At 46.0% G+C, this 13077-nt stretch overlaps 1 long non-coding RNA gene across 1 annotated transcript in view; it reads left to right on the top strand.

Moving 5' to 3' along the window:
- Positions 1 to 8650, top strand: part of LOC137633918 (uncharacterized) — a 52082-nt gene extending 43432 nt beyond the window's left edge. Inside the window, exon 4 of the long non-coding RNA XR_011042347.1 lies at positions 7912 to 8650. This is a non-coding gene — a long non-coding RNA (uncharacterized lncRNA). The remainder of the gene's footprint in view (positions 1 to 7911) is intronic.
- The last annotated feature ends 4427 nt before the right edge of the window (positions 8651 to 13077 follow it).

The raw sequence follows: 13077 nt of genomic DNA, 5'->3' as shown, positions 1-13077 counted from the left end.
CGCCCGCGCGACCGCTCGCCCGCGCGACCGCTCGCCCGCGCGACCGCTCGCCCGCGCGACCGCTCGCCCGCGCGACCGCTCGCCCGCGCGACCGCTCGCCCGCGCGACCGCTCGCCCGCGCGACCGCTCGCCCGCGCGACCGCTCGCCCGCGCGACCGCTCGCCCGCGCGACCGCTCGCCCGCGCGACCGCTCGCCCGCGCGACCGCTCGCCTGTGCGCCCGCGCGCCCACACGCCCACGTGCCTGCACGTCTACGCTCATGCGCGTCCGCGCCCATGCTCTCCAATGTTCGCCCACGCGCGAACCGACGGTTTTCCATCGCGCGGACGGACGGTGTTCCGTCGCGCGAACCTACAGTGTTTCTTCGCACAAACGTCGGCTTATTTCTTGCAGTATCCATTGCTCGTCTATGGGTTATCGCTCGCTGACCACCAGCTCTCGCCCTTCCTACCACGCTCGCCCTTCCTACCACGCTCGCCCTTCCTACCACGCTCGCCCTTCCTACCACGCTCGCCCTTCCTACCACGCTCGCCCTTCCTACCACGCTCGCCCTTCCTACCACGCTCGCCCTCCTTCGCTCACCTTCGTTTGCGTTACCGCGCATGGGCGCTTCCACGTTCGCCCACGAGAAAATCTTTGAATTACCGTCGCGCGAGCTCCAGGGCGAGTGCGGCCACGATTCCCAATGGGGTTTTCGCAGCATGGCCAGCCTGGCGAGTTCTTCTGGAGCGTATTTCCAGAACACGGCCTCACCCCGTACACTTGCAAGAATAGGAGAAACTTAAGGGAGATCTGAGCAACACTCCTCTTTCCTGAACCTGGGTTAGCCCTTCCCCGTCATTCCCTGGAAGGATTTTTGGCGGGGGGGCTTTCCGTTTGAGATTTCTCCATCGGACAAGGGGTGACTGCTTACCTCTTCCTCTGGGAGCTTACCAGGTTCTTTCTCTCCTCGGTTACGGCCCGAGGTTTGGTTCAAGGAAGCTACAGGAAGATCATGGGTACTTTCCTCCTCTCGAGCTCAGGCACCTTGGCCTTTCGTCGTTTAGTATCTAACTTGCGGACAAGCTCGATGTTGTACCATCTGGACGCGCTGACTGAGGGCTTCCTTCGGGTGTCTCATTTGTGGAGGTCGACGACCTCAGACACCCTTCCATCCTTGAGAAGAGTTTGTTTGTGCCCAAGGACAGAGACTTAGACAGCGGCTGTGCGGAGGAAATCGACTTCCGTTTTCAGTCCTCCAAGGCGCTTTCTTCCAGACTCTGCAGGGCTCCAGCGCCCTTTTCTTTCAACCACGTCGGCCTAAGTTATCGGCTGTCAGGAACAGATGGCACGGGAGACTCCCCCGGGGGGGCATAGTCCTAAAAGGAGTTCACGAACTCTAGGATTGCAGGTTTTTCGCTGGGAGGATGCTTAAGGTTACTCATCCGGATAACAGCTTCCCGATGCCCATTCCCGCACAATCTCTGGGATCAGCCAAGGATATCGCGCCTGCCGTCTCTGTCAGCGAATTCAGTGTCTCTGAACCTCTATGCCATAGCATCAGCAGAGTTGCCCGGTTGGGCAGAATGATCCATACCTTAGGCGAAGGTCTTCTTTAGGATCATCGACGGCTTCACCCCCGGCCTCCTCAGTCGATCCTTTCTTGTAAGGAAGGATCTGAGAGGGGATGTCCGTAGTCGACCTCTCAGCCCTGATCAAGTTTGTCGAACAAACTTCGGCCAGCGTAGACCAGCAGAATCGATCAGACTGGTAACGAAGCGACAGGACTCCTTAAACCCCAGATCGGAAGGACGGGTACTTTCAGTTTCCATTCCATCCATCTTCCAGGGTGCTCGTCGAATTCAGCCTAGACTGCAAGTATTCCTGCTTATGATGCAGTGTGGCTATCCCGCCGTGGCATAGCAGGTTTGTTTCCCCAGAGAACTCTCCCTGCCTTCCTCTTGGCCGCTCAGGTGCAGGCTTCCGCCTCCTCTGCTGTTTGGAGGGCTGGTCAACTCCGGTAGGCTCGGGTTCGACCTTCTTCAGCGCCGGGACAAGCTTCCGGATGCTTACCATGAGTGTGGGCTCATGGTATTTTGCTTGGAGCCTTCTCTTCCTCTGCCTCAACATCTGGAGTATCTGGCCATGATATTGAGTCAACGGCCTTACCACGTTGGAAACCCCGCTTCTCATCCGTCCAGCGAGGTTAAGCAACGTCGGTACTTGGATGGGTGACCACCTGGGGACGCCAGATTCTGTTACCACATCCTCCGAGCCTTCCTTTCGGTTGACTGTGGCAAGACTGAGGAGAGTCGCAGTACCTGTTCTCAGTCAAGCAGAGCTTTCAGCCCTACCTTGGAACGTTTCCTAGTTCTCCTTTCCTCATTGACCCGTCTATAGTCCGAACGGTCGCCTCAGGATAAGTTCCATGTGGGGCGATCCAAGTTCCGGTGGCTTCAGGCAATGTTTAACCAGACTTCCTGGCCCCTATGGGACCAGCGGAACTATTAGACCTGCAATGGGTGTTGACCTATGGAGCCTCTTGATGGTGGTGGATATTCTCGTCCTTTCCCCACATTCTTGATGCTGTTCTCGGACTCGTCAAAGGAAAGGGGGGGGGGGGCATGTTCCGGTCCAGGCCTATGGTCAAGACCTGAAGGATACCTCTCCATCACTCAGGCAGGCTTAGGGGCCTTAGTCTGGCCCCTCTGCAGATCCTACAGCTCCTGCCGAGTCGTCCCGTGCGCGTTGACTTCATGATTCTGGCGTATTCTAACCAGCAGGGGACGCATTTTCACACCTTCACATCTTGCAGTAGAGATACCGGGATGATTGAGATTCTCTCAATACCACCATCAGCTCTCTCATTCCAGGCAGGGGAATGTTCTCTGACTATCCGAGCAGAGCCTCGTAGAGAGAGTGTACCTGGGGGTCTTTGACCTTGGGTAACCAGCAAGTACTGGTCTGGGGGACCTGATCGCAACAGCTTGGAACCTCAAGCTTCCGCTATTCTTCCCCCCAGTCTCAGACCCCGAGACTCTGGCAAGATGCATTCCGGTGATGGTGGGACAACTTCGACGCCTGCGTCTTCCCTCCCTTTTGTCTGTGGACAATGGGTCTCAACAAGACCAGGTTGTCTTTCAACCTTTCAATGGGAGAGCTCCACTGGGACTATGCGCAGAACGGTTTCTGGACCCTCTGCTTCCCCTGACGGAACTCCCGGGAGAGCTTCTCCCACGGCGCAGACTACTCAAACAACCACACTGCGACATCTCTCCCGAACCGGGGGGTCGCTTCGGCTTCATGCCTGGAGACACTACGCCTCCTCCTCAAGAAGAGACAACCCGCTACAGTCGCGGTACGGAGGTCGCGTCATCTGCAATAGTCATCCACAGGGGTCTCCCAGGCAAAGTGAAGAGTCTAAGGTGGTTGGTGCCGTGGGAGATATACCTCTTCCCTTGAGGCCTCTTCTCCAGCAATAACGGTCTTATTGCCTTTTGGCGGGAGGAAACTCCTTTCCGCTCTCGGCAATGAAGCCTGTCGCTCAGCCTTTCCCTGACCTTCAGGCTTAAAGGAATAACTTTTTCCTGCCCGCTGGATCTATCCTCGCTCATGCGAAGCTACGCTCGTCCCTGCCCTAGTCGGAGGAAGACCTCCAACTTGGAGCATGGCTCGGACTTTTAGTCCTTTAAGAGATCTTCTCAAGACCCTTTACGACAGGCCTCGGATTGTATTCCGCTTTGGGTCTTCTGCTCACTCTGGCCACGGCCAGTGTGTAAGCAATCTTCTTGGTCTCTTACTACTCCCCCCTTTCTAAGGAAGAGGGGAAGGCAACATTCAGGCTCGCTCCTGAGTTGTTAGCTAGACTCAGAATCTGGGGGTCCCGGCCCTTCGGTCCGATTCATTCAAGATTTCGAGTCTCCATTCTATATCTGATGTCCCAAGACCTTCTCTTTCTTGCCAGTAAAGGAATCGAGAGGTTAGCGCTGGGAACAGCAGCAGTTTGTCCTCAGTTGCAGCCAATTTGGGAGCACAAGGAGGATATGGGGGAGAGTCACCAGTATACCTCTTCAGCCCGGACTCAAGGACATTCATCTCGACCTGTCTCCAGACCCTCCCCCGTCACGTCGCCCTACAGCACGATGTTGGATACATTGCAACGTCCCTCGCCTTCGAGTAATACTACTCTGTGACGCAGGTGCTACAAGCTGGAGTCTGGAAGCGTCTAATGACCTTCGCAGCCCGCTTCCTGCAGGGCGTGACCCACAGGAGTCTCGATACGTTTTCTATCGCTCTGTGGTGGCTACACAACAGCTGGTCTAACCTCAGGCTCCTTTTGGACAGGTAGCAGAAGGTTGAGGGCATTGTTATCAGGTTTTAGTCTGCATGAACGAAAGAAGTATGTCTGGCCCTTACTTCTTTCTTCATCATCCCCTCTACGGGGAAGCAGCATCCTGGTCTCTGCATAGCTGACCTCGAACCTCTGCAGGTAAACCATGCTTCCTTGTGTTCCGAGTATTGAGTCAATACTGTCGCGTCCCCCATACCCTGACGAGGTGGTATTGGGAACGTCCTAACCCAGAGTTCCTTCTGGAACTCCAGGTCAACTGCCTAGGACGGGTCACACTTCTTCCTTCACACACAAGCTTACGTAGGCCACATGGTTCCTTGCGGAGCAAGGAACTTGTGAGGTGCAGGGACCCCTTTTCTCGAGTGCGACTCACTCGGATTCTGAGTCCCCGGGTAAAGCCAAAGCCAGTATGGCTGGGGACTTTCCACCCTACCTAAGGGGTAAGTCACCCTCTGTAAATAGCGTGGTTTGTATTTCGGTTACGGAACAAGTGACAAATTCGAAGATAATTTGTATTTTTCCTAACCATACAAACCTTAGCTATTTACACATATTTGCCCGCCAGCCCTGTCCCCCAAGACAAGTCCTACCTCTAAGTGAAAGTGAGCATTCATGTGTGTGTGAGGGGGGGAGGGGTAGCTAGCTACCCCTCCCCTACCCCGGTAATACACCCTCGTTAAATTCTAATGGCTCGCCATTTCAGCTGCGCTAAAAGGTAACCCTCTGTAAATAGCTAAGGTTTGTATGGTTAGGAAAAATACAAATTATCTTCGAATTTGTCATGTTTGAGAACTTACACAACTTTTCATTAAAACAATGACTAACAAAATTGTCCCTATTATAGAACTTCTCTCTCCGTGTATATGAGGGAGGGACAGTGCGTACTGAGAATACATCCTCTCTAGATACCTTTTGTACTGGTCAGCAGTGCCTGATAACCCCCGCTCCTAGAAGGCCTAGTCATTGAGAATCGAGTTCCCTGTACATGCATTGTGTTGTATGCTGTTGTAAATAATAGACGTGTAAACTAATCCCTCTTAGGTCTGTCTAAACCATCCCTCAGCAGGTCAAGACCATTACATGTTTAAGGGCGGAGACGGCAAGTATCGTATGGTCTACCATCAGGAAAGAAAACTTCATGTAGGTTGTACCCCTTGCTTCGTCTTCAGAAGAGTATTTCAAGGCTTTGTGCTTTGTAGTATCTGCCACTCCTTAAGTGTTCGTAGAGTGTCCACGCTCTTCTTTTCTCTTGCCCACTCAAATGAGATGTGCCTGTTTAAGTATCGTGACGATTGGGGGATCCTTTCATCCTCAGAGGCATCTACTCCTGGATCATGACAAGACTTCTTTTCACTGTGATCTGAGAATCGTGATCAATTATTGTTATTATTATTATTATTATTATTATTATTATTATTATTATTATTTTTAGGTAAGCTACAACCCTTGTTGAAAAAGCAGTATACTATAAACCCAAGAGCTCCAACAGGGAAAAATAGCCCTGTGAGGAAAGGGAACAAGGAAATAAACTACAAGTGAAGTAATGAAAAATTAAAATAGAATAGTTTAAGAACAGTCACAATAATAAAATAGAGTTTTCATTTATAAACTATAAAAATAAAAAAAAGAAGAGGATGATAAATGAGATCGAATAGCGTGGCACGAGTGGAGACTAGAGAACAATGGTTTGATATTGGGAAAATCCAATCTCGAGCCCAAGCAGGAAGATAAGAGTTCCTGGGTATGTTGATAGACATGGAAGAAGCTGGAAACTTCTCATCAGACAATTAAGTCGGCAAATTCAGGGAGATTGCGGAAACGTTCATGCACAGTCAAGAACTTCCAACTCGACTGTGACAAACTTTTCAAAGTTTTTGTGGCTCATTCTTTAGGGTATTATGGTTGCTTATACATTAGGGTATCAAACTTTTTATTTTTTACAGCAGTTGTTATATATTTTTAAAGCTTGCATATTTCAAGACTGGCTTTTTCCTGACAGACTGACAGCGCCCAATGCAATGTAGTTATTGTCAAGTATGTTAGTCCATTATAATTACATGTATATTGAGAATTAAAATTATGTAGTCCACTTTGCTGTCCAACCTCTCAGCTATTACCACTTATATAATTGTGGGCTTTTTTTCTGTTGTACCTCGGATACTAAACGGCTCCAAGTGCCCAGGCAATAAGGGCCAAAATCATAAATCAAAACAGGTCTGTTAACAATATGTTGAGCAGTTTTAAATACATCTTAATGGTAGGAAAATGAGACGACATTCACCAAGATTGTAACTCGATCGTACTGTATGGTCAAAATATATTTTTTCCAAAGTAATAGATGGTGTCGATGTGCCCTGGGGTAGAGGTGTAAGAATACTACCATCGTACGGCCTGTGTGTCGTGGAAAACAACCAATAGGACAGCTGCTGACTTGCAATTTTGCTTTATAGTAAAAGGTTAGGCCCACTGCCAATAACTTTGGGAAATGCTGCCTTGCAGTTGGACTACTAATTCAAAGGCTAGGCCCACCGCTAATAACTTTGGGAAATGCTGCCTTGCAGTTGGACTACTAATTCAAAGGCTAGGCCCACCGCTAATAACTTTGGGAAATGCTGCCTTGCAGTTGGACTACTAATTCAAAGGCTAGGCCCACCGCTAATAACTTTGAGAAATGCTGCCTTGCAGTTGGACTACTAATTCAAAGGCTAGGCCCACCGTTAATAACTGTGGTTGATGACTGCTAGGGCATGCAATTGGGAAAACAATATCAAATTATAAACCATGTCAGTTGCAGCAACGGACTCATTGATATAGGGATAACAGGGAGAAAGAAGAGTGAAATGGCGTCGATGTTTTTAATTGTGAATATAATGTTGCCTTGAATTGTTGTGGCACTAGGAAGCAGTGGGAAAATCCTTGCTCTCTCGTCTTTTTAACTAGCGTTCCCCGCTTATCGTAATACCTAGCAGACTCAAAAGCTGCTATATTTTACTGCCCGTTTTTCTATCTTGGCTAAGAGGAGGATGACAGACCTTATGTTAGTCTGTGATATCAGTGCTAAAGGCTTGTCTATCACTTGGCAGTTTCTGTTGGTTAAAGCTAAGGAAACTATTTAATTAGAATACCCAAAACTGAACATTATGATAAAATGAAATTTAGTTAAATTGGTCCTGAAGTGTGGTGGCAGCGATAGATTTTCAACTGAAATTGTCATTGCATTTGTATCTTAGAGTATTGGAGTTGTTCTTACCATCTCATTATTATTATTATTATTATTATTATTATTACTAGCCAAGTTACAACCCTAGTTGGAAAAGCAAGATGCTATAAGCCCAAGGGCTCCAACAGGGAAAAATAGCCCAGTAAGGAAAGCTTTTTAAAATCAGTGGTAACTTTTTAAGAATGCTTTCTTCTCAGATTATGGTTATATTTATTCCTATTCTATATGTTTATGTTTATTTAGAGTTTCATAAAACCTTTTATTTTTTATTAGTTTAGTTTGATCTGTAAGAATGAAAGGCTAAAATGCCTATTGTAATACAATCTTGGTATAGAAATTAAAACTTAACATTTTCTTTCAGGAGGTGACTGCTGGTGATTTTTAAACTCCTTGACCATCTACGATGAAAACATGGAGAGGGTGGTCTGTGGCACCCTATCAGTACCAACCAAACTTGGCCGAGTCCTTCGTCAGGCAGGAAGGAACAATGAGAGAAAATATCTTTTTTTTTTTTTTTTTTTTTTGTCGGCTGCCTCCCAAAAAAGGGGAAAGTGCAATGGTAGTTAGAGTGATTTTAAAAGAAGACTCTTGCAATAGAGGAGACTAGGTGAATACTCCATTTCTGTAGAGAGTTGATCATAAAAAGTACCTTGATTTTTAAAAAATGTCAAGGTATTATTAAAATTATTAGATTTTTTTAAAGGGCTTAGATCACAGGCTAAAATGCCACTTGCACAAACTGCGCAGCCTCTACAATGTTTACAACTCTTTCAGAAAGATCAAATCACTGGCAGCCTCTTATATTGAATAGGGAACACTGTTGTCACGGGATACTGTTAGTTCATTTTATATCTTTTCTGAAGACAACCATTTTCTTAATTAGAAATTCACGGAAATTTATCTTTGTAGTGTTTCCATGTATGAATGTGATAGTAGAAATAAAAATTGAAGGATTTATGTAAGTTCATTAAACTAAGATTTGATCAGTATATGATGTGTGTTTACAATATTGTGCATACCTAGTGGTAGTTATCCTGACGTGTGTTTACAAAAACTCAATAAGATACTTGTAATGTGAATCTAGAAGTGATAGGATTTGATGGTAAATATAAAAATGCATTGTAAGCATCCTATGAAATACCTAACATTTAATTTCAGATTTTGTAGTTAAGAGACAGTAGATAACCTTGAGAGCCAGCCCATGTGACAATGTTGATTATTGTCAATTTCTAGATCTGTTTTGGTGAAGAAGGTTGGGAAAAAACTGAGTATCCTGTATAAACAAAGATAAAATATTGGTAAAATTAGTAGATATAAGTATTTATTTTTCAAAGTCTTATTTTCTATAATAATCTGAGAATGCTTGATTTTGTTTCATACGTGAATGCAAACCATTGAATTCAGCGAACCTGGTATTACTCTATTGGGAGCATGAACAGGTAAGATGTTGCTCCCATAGGGGTTCTCTAGAGGTGGTATCTCAATGGGTGGCTTGTGCCCTGGCCATACTACTACCTATTATTATCAGGGTGCGTGATCGCCAACAGATGCACGATCACAACTGCTTCCCTAGATGGGTGCAACCGCGAAGAGCTTTCTTCGGAGACGGCCATTTCAACTTTTAACCCTTTTACCCCCAGGCTATTTGGAAATTTCCAACCCTTTACCCCCATGGGTTATTTTTTTTCCCAGCACATTTTGCAGTATATATTTTTTAAATTGCTCTAACAGCCTTAATTTTTGTCATAGAGAGGTCAGGTTGGTCTCATTCTCTTGGAAAATACCTGAAGTTTCTCAAAAAATTATCAAAAATATGCAAAAAAAAATTTTAAATAGCATTTTTTTGCAAGGACATACCTGTACGTCCATTGGGGGTAAAGGGATGAGTTTTGTGAAACGTACCAGTACGTCCTTTGGGGGTAAAAGGGTTAACAAGGTGCTTGTAGTTGCTGGTGGGTGGAGGGTAAGTCCCTCCCACTCACCAGGTAGATGAACCCTCATTTGGAGTTTGGCCACAGCTCAGTGCACATGTGCTACTCTGCTGTCTCTTAATCTAGCTATTTAAATCTTTTGCTTTTTCCTTTGGACTGAATATATATGCTGGGAGATAGTCATTGTTCCTACTTAGATACAAACCCTTGTTAATTATAAGGGGCTTACTCCTAAATCATTTTGCTACAATCAGAAAGAAAGAATTATCGGGACGCTGGTAACATAGTATGGTTATCAGCGTGGGGCAGTTCACCTGTCTCAGAGAGGCACTCTTCGCCTGGTTGAGACACTGAATAGACATATACTGCGATCACTCTCCACGCTGTGTTGTTGTGCCTAACCTTTGTGCCTTTCCTTTCCTTTCCTTGTTTGCTTGTGAATTATGAGTAGTGGTCAAGGTATCATGCGTACGTCTCTCGGTCTTGAAGGGTGTCCTTTATGAGCCAGGGCAAGGTGGGTCCCCATCCTTTGTGTCTGAGTTACCATGGTAAGCAGTGCTCTTTTTCTTCACCTCGTAATTTTTGCAGGGAGTAGCTCCCCTCCTTGTGGGAGAATATGGTGCTTGTTGTAAGAAAACCAAGAGAGATCGGTCTCCTCCTGCTTCTTCCTTTCATGAGAGCAATAAGCAAAAACCTATTACAGGGTGAAAAAAAAAGAAAAAAAAAAACGGTCATCACCAAAAAACTAATAACTTCCAAAATTTTGTTTAGATCAACACAAAACTTTAGCTACATTAGGTCAAGCCTGTGTAGCAGACATCTCCAAAGTTTCAAGTCTGTACAACAAAAACTCTTTGTTTCATTGGCTCTCCAAAATGTACTCCAAATGAGCTCCCCGGCGCTGAAGGCACATTTGGATTCGGCGGGCAAAGTTCTTGATGACTCCCCGCATTCCTCCCTTGGGATCACTCTTATTGCTGCTGTGATTGCTGCCTTCAGGTCAGGGATAGTCTGGGGGTTGTTTCCATATACCCTGTCCAAGCAAGTCTGTGCGACGGCGAAGTGAGGAGCTTTGAATCAATCGGGAGTCCGTGCGGAGAATTTTGAACGCAGATCTCCACCTGTATCCTTACAGGACACAGATTAAACACAAGCTTACACATGACGACATGAGGAAGCGAGTGATCGTGTGGTTTTGCGACAAGGTTGACGCTGTGCCAGACTTCCTTGACAATGTCTGGTTTTCGGACGAGGCACATTTTCTGTTGTCAGGTCACGTGAACTCGAAGAACAATATCTTCAGGGGTAGCACACCCCCTGAGCACTGTCTGCAAAGGCCATTACACTCGAAGTGCACTGCCTGGGTCGCCATCTCCAAACATAGCATCATTGGCCCACTCTGGTTCGAGGACGACAACGAGCGGTCTGTGACAATCAACACCGAGTGATTTGTCCAGGTGCTTGGCAAGTTCTGGACAGCACTTGGTCGACGGAGAGGAGTCGTCAGGGTCCTCCAGTGGTTCCAGCAGGATGGTGCCACCCTTCACACTTCAAACGAATCATTGGCATGGCTACAGGAGTGTAAAAGACCAGCTGCTGATAGACAAAATAGTAATGAAGAATAGCAAGAGAAGGAAGAGCAACCTGAGCCAAGTTTGGCATGGATAGACTGCAAGAAAGCATTCGACATGATACAACATTCATGACTGATAAAATTCTTTAAGATACATACATACATACATATACCAAGACACTTCCCCCAATTTTTGGGGGTAGCCGACATCAACAAATGAAACAAAACAAAAAGGGGACCTCTACTCTATACGTTCCTCCCAGACTGACAAGGGACTCAACCAAGTTCAGCTGGTACTGCTAGGGTGCCACAGCCCACCCTCCCCCGTTATCCACCAAAGATGAAGCTTAACGGGGGAGGGTGGGCTGTGGCACCCTAGCAGTACCAGCTGAACTTGGCTGAGTCCCTTGTCAGTCTGGGAGGAACGTAGAGAGTAGAGGTCCCCTTTTTGTTTTGTTTCATTTGTTGATGTCGGCTACCCCCCAAAATTGGGGGAAGTGCCTTGGTATATGTATGTATGTATGTATCTTAAAGCATTCTATCAGTCATGAATGTGGTATCATGTCGAATGCTTTCTTGCAGTCTATCCATGCCAAACTCGGCTCAGGTTGCTCTTCCTTCTCTCGCTATTCTTCATTACTATTTTGTCTATCAGCAGCTGGTCTTTTACACTTCTGCATTTCCCTCTGCATCCTTTTTGCTGGCTGGGGGAGGGTGTTTGTTCCCTCCTAGTAGATCTTCAGCCTTTCGCTGACGATGCTTGTTAGCAGCTTCCACATTATTGGTAGGTAGGTCATTGGGCTATAGTTGCTTTCTATGTTACCTTTGTTTTTGTCTTTTTAAATTAGACAAGTCCTTCGTGTGGTCATCCATTCAGGTGCTTGGTGATTTCGAGTTGTGTTGGAGTTGTTTTGTCATTCTTGTATGTAAAGCTTTGAAGTTTTTAAGCCAGTAACCATGAACTTTATCAGGGCCTTGGGGTCTCCATTTTAGAGTCAGGGAAAATAGCCCAGAGAGGAAAGGAAATAAACTATGAGAATTAATGAACAATTTGAAAAAAATCTTTACAATAACAACCTTGAAATAGATCTTTCATATATACACTAGACAATAAAAAAAGAGACTTATGTCAGCCTGTTTAACATGAAAACATTCGCTGCTAATTTGAACTATTGAAGTTCCTCCGATTCAGCTACGTGATTACGAAAATTATTCTACAACTTGGTCATTGCTGCAATATAACTTCTAGAAAGTGTGTAACTTTTTATCATGTTATTGATTACTTTCAACATAACTGGATGTGTGAATGGAATGAATGAGTCCCTTATTTGGCTAAGAATTTCCTTGTGACATTTATTTGCAAGTTAGAACAATTCTGCAGTACAACACCTTTTTGTTCTAACCTTGTCGAGTCTTCTTATAATTTATTGTGCCAAACAGACACCTGTCAGACTACAGAGACTTGCTCCCACCTGAGGAAGACCCTTTATAAATGATGGGGATTGTATCTGGCAGCTTGATCCATTCCGTGTTTGTTACTCTTACTTTAACTTGGGCAGACTTTTCTATTCCAAACTCCATCTTGATGTTTTTTAAACGGATTTTGAGCGAAGCGAAAATCTATTTTTGGGTGAGGTAGCCATGTCGTCCTGATGGAAGTTCCTTCGAAGGTAGCTTCCTAGGTTGCCTTTTAAACACTGGGGTGAACACTGGTGACTGAGTCACCAGTGTTTGGGGCACCAGTTGGAAAGTGGTGGGTGATTGTGCCATCGTCTGGGACACCGTGGCCATGGGAAGCTGTTGCTGTTGCTTAGGCCGAGAGGGCACTTTAGGTCGTTTTGGTCTATTCTTCGGCTGGGGACCCTCGTCAACTGAAGATTTCCTTTTAGAGGACAAGCTCCATTTAGAAAGAAGGTTTCTGTTTTCAGTGGCGACAATTTGTATTTTTTCTGGTGCCTTTCTTACACTGGCTCTTTTGGAACATTTTTTAAAAGTGTAGGGTTATCTCTTCCTCTAGTTCTAT

This window comes from Palaemon carinicauda, chromosome 43 (genome assembly GCF_036898095.1).
Source record: "Palaemon carinicauda isolate YSFRI2023 chromosome 43, ASM3689809v2, whole genome shotgun sequence".
Classification (NCBI taxonomy): Eukaryota; Metazoa; Arthropoda; class Malacostraca; order Decapoda; family Palaemonidae; genus Palaemon; species Palaemon carinicauda.
The sequence above is the reverse complement of the archived record's forward strand: the minus strand, read 5'-3'. Positions and strand labels throughout refer to the sequence as shown.